Source organism: Sus scrofa, chromosome 3, assembly GCF_000003025.6.
Source record: "Sus scrofa isolate TJ Tabasco breed Duroc chromosome 3, Sscrofa11.1, whole genome shotgun sequence".
NCBI lineage: Eukaryota > Metazoa > Chordata > Mammalia > Artiodactyla > Suidae > Sus > Sus scrofa.
This window is the reverse complement of record NC_010445.4, coordinates 53,899,444-53,906,276: the sequence shown is the minus strand read 5'-3', so window position 1 is coordinate 53,906,276 and position 6,833 is coordinate 53,899,444.

Sequence of the window (6,833 nt, the reverse complement as noted above, 5' to 3'; positions counted from 1 at the left end):
ATAGATAGCTAACTCAAATGCTAATGATTGTTATGTGCCTAAAGTTTAAGGAGTTCCCCTCGTGGCTCAGTGTTTAATGAATCCGACTAGGAACCATGAGGTTGCAGGTTCGATCCCTGGCCTTGCTCAGTGAGTTAAGGATCCGGCATTGCCATGTGCTGTGGTGTAGGTTGCAGACTCGGCTCGGATCCTGCGTTGCTGTGGTTCTGGCGTAGGCCAGTGGCTACAGCTCCGACTGGACCCCTAGCCTGGGAATCTCCATATACCATGGGTGTGGCCCTAGCAAAGGCAAAAAGATTAAAAAAAAAAAAAAAAAAAAAAAAGCTTAACCACCTACCAGCTAAGTGACATTTAAAATAATAAAAGAACTTATAAAATAATATACAAACCCTATATCCTCCACCCATAGCCCCCTCCTCATTTGACGTAATCCTAAAGAGCACAATAAAAGCAGTGTGGTTTCTTGAGGCTGGGCTCTTGGTCCCTGAGACCTTGAGTCCCTGGTTCCCACCTTTACTTAAGATAAATGTCTCTGTGTCTTGTTTTGTGTTAACTTTTTCCTTAAGTTTCACAGCACCCGTTCTTCAGCCCTTACCTGCTGAGCTGGTCTCAGCAGAAATCCTCAACAAAATATTAATAAACTGAATCCAAATATATATTAACAGGATCATATAGCACAATCAAGTAGGATTTATCCCAGGGATGCAGCGATTCTTCAATATCTCCACATCAACAAGCTGAAAAATAAAAACTATATGATCATCTCAATAGATGCAGAAAAAGCTTCTGACAAAACTCAACACCCACTTCTGATAAAAACTCTCCAGAAAGTGGGCATAGAGGGAGCCTAACTCAACATAATAAAAGCCATATATGAAAAAACCCACAGCTAACTTGATTTTCAATGGTGAAAAAAATGGGTCTAATCTCCCAAATATACAAACAGGTCACACAACTCCACAACAAAAAAATAAACAACCCAATAGAAAATTCGGCAGAAAACCTAAAGAGACATTTCTCCAAAGAAGACATACATATGGCCAACAGGCACAGGAAAAAAAGCCCAACATCACTAATTATTAGAGAAATGCAAATCAAAACTACAATGAGGTACCAACTCACACTGGTCAGAATGGCCATGATTAATGAGTCAACAAATAACAAATGCTGGAGAGGGTGTGGAGAAAAGAGAACCCTCCTTCACTGTTGGTGGGACTGTAAACTGGTACAACCACTATGGAAAACAGCATGGAGGTTCCTTAGAAAACCAAATATAGAAACACCTTATGATCCAGAAATCCCACTCCTGGGCATATATCCAGACAAAATTTTCATTGAAAAAGATACATGCACCCCTGTGTTCATTACAGCACTATTTACAATAGCCAAGACATGAAAACAACCTAAACGTCCATCAACAGACGAATGGCTTAAAAAGGTGTGGTACATTTATACAATGGAATACTACTCAGCCATAAAAAGGACAAAACAATGCCATTTGCAGCAACATGGATGCAACTAGAGATTCTCATACTGAGTGAGTTAAGTCAGAAAGAGAAAGACAAATACCATATGATATCACTTATGTGTGGAATCTAAAATATGGCACAAATGATCATATCTACAAAACAGAAACAAACCAGGGACAGGGAGAGTAGACTTGTGGTTGCTAAGGGGGAGGGGGGAGGGAGTGGGATGGATGGGGAGTTTGGGGTTGGTAAATGCAAACTATTATGTTTGGAGTGGATAAGCAAAGGCATCCTACTGTATAGCACAGGGAACTATGTCCAGTCTCTTGGGGTAGAACATGATGGAAGATGGTATGAGAAAAAGAATGTGTATGTATGCATGTATGTATGACTGGGTCACTATGCTGTACAACAGAAATTGACACAACAATGTAAATCGACTATGCTCTAGTAAATAAAATAAAATAAAATTAAATTAAAATGTCACTTCTAGCTTTATAAAAATTGTATCCTAAAAAAAGTTTATTTTGACAATTGAACGTCACAGTAATTGAGTTGGCTTATTGACTTTGGGATTCGTTTTTGACAAACTAGTTTAAATCAATCATGCCAAACTTGGGCAGCAAAAGAAGACCATTGTTCAGGGTAGATCAAACAGGATTCTGCCTCAGTGGGAGGGAGCAGCAGGCAGACTCTGCAAAGCTCCCGGGAAAGGAGCAAGGTCCAAGTGGAAGAAGGCCAGGGACCAGGAAAGACAGATAATGCTGCTCCAGATTCCCATCTGTAACCCAGGTTTGGAAAAATGCAGGGTCCTGAGCCTGGGTCAGTGTCTGAGCAACACATCAGTGGCTCAGACATAGAACTGCGTGAGGTTTGGCTGGAACAGCAAGAAAGAGGGGGAATGGTGGGCTTATGTGTCTTTGTATCCATGTCAACCGTTCTGGCCTGTTATTGAGAGAGGAGTGTACTTACGTTACAGGGACATCAGTCATGATTATGAACTTAGAGAATAGAGCGCCTGTATGGATACAGAACCAAAGAGGACATCCCTGTGTCGGGGATGCAGGAGGAAGGCAAAAGGAATACTCTTCCTTAGCATGGGGATTTCCAGGGTTTTCTGGGAGGGCCTTGAGCAGTGGTTTTTCGAGTGTGTTCTCACCAGCCACAAAGCACTGTTTTAACCTCTCCGAGGCAGCCAGAGCTCATTACCAGCAACAAGGATGGGAACAGGAGGCCTTACCTCTTTTCTCCTGCTCTGCTTGTGCCCAGTTCCTGCGCTTCAACTCAGAGCTGTATCTGTTCTCTGCCTTAAGCCTCCAGCCCTGCAGGAGGTCATCTGAGCCTCCAGATCTTAAGGTGGAGCACAGCCAATACACCTGGCTCACGGTGAGCTTCTCGGAGTCCTATTTCCAGAGCAGTGTCACCTGACACAAGTGGACCGACCAGATGTTCCGAGATTGGCTTTGCTATCATGCAGAAAGGCCCTCAAGTCTATCTCACGCTCGAGTCACTGTGAGAGATGAAAGAAAGGCTAATTTGTTCTTCTTACATATGGCCCTTTCCTCCAAAAAAAGGCAACAAATGGCCAAGAGGAAGAGTGTGCATTTAGAAATTGCCAGCTTCCTTGTGTGTGGACCATCACTCTGTGTTCTTAGTATCCCCATCATCCATTACAGGATGCTCAGCAGTCCCCAGGGTGGGGTGGGGTAGCTGCAGCTTAGTTCCTGACTCCCCACTGAGCACTGGCAGCGGGGGTAGAGGCAGGTGATGCTGCCAAGGAGGTGCCCGGCACAGTAGATGGGTAGAGGCCTCAGCTGGGGTCCCTGTGAAAAAAACGAATGCCATGCTCACTAGAAATAATTGCACAAGCTAAGGCAGCGCACTGAGTGTTCAGGCTCAGGCGCTATGGTGATAAATGGAGACAGGCCCTGCTCTTTGGGGGTCACCGAGTCTTGGGTGGGAGGAGTGAAGTGAGTAGTAGGGGTTGAAGAAGGCATGAAAAAGGGGAGCAAGCTCTGTTGGGAACATTCTTTCCTGTGATAGGTAACTGACCTGAGGCTTCCTTGCAGGTGAGCAGGAGTCAGGTTTCCTGAATCTGATACTCTGTGGGCAGTCCCCGTGCTTGCAAGTGCTCCGGGACTTGCAGGGGAATGAGGGCCCAAAGGTGTGGGAAGGCTCTGCTTTTCCTAGAAACTGTGTGTGGCTCTGTAATTCGTGGATGGCCTGTGCTGGGGGAAGAGGTCAGGGGGATGGAAGTTAAAGGGTGCAAATTTTCCTGGCTCTGATACTCATCAGTTGTATGATCTTCATACTTTTTTAAAAAAATATTTTCTAAGGCTGCACCCGTGGCACATGGAAGTTCCCAGGCTAGGGGTCCAATCAGAGCTGTAGCCACCGGCCTACACCAGAGCCATAGCAATGCCAGATCTGAGCCGCTGCGACCTACACACCACAGCTCACGGCAACGCGGGATCCTTAACACACTGAGCGCGGCCAGGGATTAAACCCACAACCTCATGGTTCCTAGTTGGGTTTGTTAACTACTGCACCACAACGGGAACTCCTGTTTCATTTTTCTTTCTCTGGTTTTAAACATTCTTATGATTCAATTTTCTCTCTTAGAATATCAATGACATTTTACATTTTATATTATTGAGCAGTGGCACTCAAGTTTATAATTTATATAGATAGCTAATCTGAGTCCACCTTCAAATAACACTATATATGAAGTGCCCAATCTCCTGATAAGCCATCAGAGGCATTACACCGTTACACTGTTTCTAGCATTCCCTGTTGATTTGTCTTAGAGTTTCCATCTCTCTGCTTCCATTGCCCACCTATTCTTTCATGATGTCTCCTTTTTCCATTAGAACCCTCCACACATTAACCTGTTATTTTAAATTCTCTGCCTGATAATTCCAACACTTGTGTCCTGTCTGAGTCTGGTTCTGATGCTCTTCTTCTTTTTTTTTTTTTTGTCTTTTCGCATGCCTTGCAATCTGGGGGGAAGTTCAAATCCAGACACAAGGCTTCAGGTAATAGAAACTGAGGTAAGAGGCCTTTAATGTTACAATGTACATTAACCTGGCTTGGGGCTCGGCTGTGTTTAAGGTTTGCTGCAGCCACAGGTGCCAGAGGCTCCAGTTTCGGCCTTGCTGCTGTCATCCTTGGGCTTCTCTGGGAACGTCTCCTTAAAGAGAGTCTACGCCTTGCAGTGTTTTCAGCTGTAACTCACTGTCATCAGATTTGATTTCTGTGGACGTGGCAGCAAGGTGTGGGGGAGGGGCAACATTCCACAATTTTATTTTTAAATCTCCATCTTTTAGTGGCCTGTGTCTCCCAGCTGTCACCTTCAGGGGTGTTTCTTAGCTATTTTTTCACCCCTGAGGTGAGGCAGGAGGCTTGAGGGGGCTGGAATTGGATAAATGCCCAGTCTCCCAGGTGGGATAGGTTGAGGTAAAGTTAGATAGTCTTTCCCCCTAGAGAGTAGCCCTTTGTTATGGAGGAGGCTGTAGGCATATTTCAAAGCAGTTATCTTTCTCCTCTACCTGCAGGGTCAGGAAGAGTTTTTTCTTGACTCTTCATCATAAGAACTTCTGGGAGCTCACTCAACCTCTGGCAACTTGTCAAAACTACTGTTTAAGTGATCCTACAGGCTCCCAGCTCCAGCAGCTTATGCTGCAGGAAAGCTGATCTCAGCTGGGAATCTCTGAAGTCACTCATTTCTCCACTCTCTAAGAAACATAAGGAAAGGCACTGATTTTCAGTTTTTTCAGCTTTTTTCTTGTTGTAATAAGAACATGAACAACTTCCAAGCTACACATGGGGCCTGATACCAGAAATCTTGCCGTAGAATCTTGAGCAAGTTAACTCCTCTGAAGCCACTTCTCCCTTTATGATATGGAGCTGGTACACCTTTTAGGCCTACTCCATGTCATTATTTACATTAAAGTGTTTTATAAACAGTAAAGTACTATTATCCATTTGTCAACATCCACCACAAATCTGTGGAGCTGTTACCAGGAAATGTCTATTAAGTCAGGAACTACATTTCCCAGCTCTGTGAGAATTGCTCTGTGCCAAAAGGAAGAAGGCACACATCCCAACTCTAAAACTGGTTCATAATAACACCCCTAGCACGCCTCTCCTTTTAACTCTTCCCCTGGAAGCAGAAGGTCATGCATCTCTTGGGCATAATGGAGCCAGGAGCTGGAAAATCCCTGCCTATGAGGAACAGACCACTGGATTGTTATGTGTGCAAGAAATCATCACTCTATTTTTCTAAGTCACTGAAACCTTGATTTCTGTTAGGACAGCTAATGTTAACTTATCTAATAAGAAATAAACTGTTATCTTGATCGTGGGACTGCCATTACAGAAACCTAAAATATGTGGCAATAGTTCAGTAGAGCTGGGTGGGTGGCTGAAAAATAGATACAGTAGGCTTGAAAGATTGAGACTCGTGTTGTGCTGCTGTGCAGGACTGGGTGGCACTCACCTGTGATAATGTGGGTGACAAAGTGAAGAGAGAGGCTGCTGGGGAAAATGGAGGGAAAGAGGGAAAACGCTAAGGTGTATTGATTGTTCCTCTCTATCGAGTAGAGAGAGGGAGGGGGAGAGGGGGAGGGGGAGGGGGAGGGAGAGAAGGGGGGAGAGGAGGCAAAGAGGGAGGGAGGGAGGGCAAGAGAGGGCTGGCTAGCTGAAATTGGCAAAGCACAAAGGAAAACACCGTCCAGGAGTTTGGTCCCTTGGAATGCCACAGAAAGTGAGCTTACAGATTCCAGACAATAGGAAATAAGACAAAAAGGCTTCAAGCAAAGAAAGGTCCATTAAGACTTACCAGGTAAACAGACTATGGATGTTGCCATTAAGCCTTGCTGTAGACAGCTTCAAGGTAACTGCTATTAAATTGACAGGGAGCGAGGAAACAAAGACGGAATTCCCTAATCCTTCCTGTGTAACTGCCACTGTGTGCCACTCCCAGGCCCGTCTAGCCCCTCCCAGCCCTTCCTCCCGTGAGCCTGTGGTTCTGCTCAGCTTGGGAATCCCACAAACCTTGTGCAAGGCTTGGCATGTCCAAAGGGCTTGGAAAATGTACCTGGAACAATTTAAATCTCAAGTAGGTGGCAAAGCTGCTGTCTTGTGCAGACTGGGCACTTGGCAAGTTTTGCTGAATCTTGATCATTTTCTCCATCTAATCCCAGTCTTTTCTGTTTCCTCCTTCTGGAGATTCCAGTTGAACAGGCTATGCTGGGGTTTAGAGCAGGGGTGGGTGTGGAGAGGGGGAGAGTGTGGGCTGATGTGGAACCAACACCCCCAGGAACCTCTGGGACCCCTCCCTGGTCAGGGGCTCTTCCTCCCAGG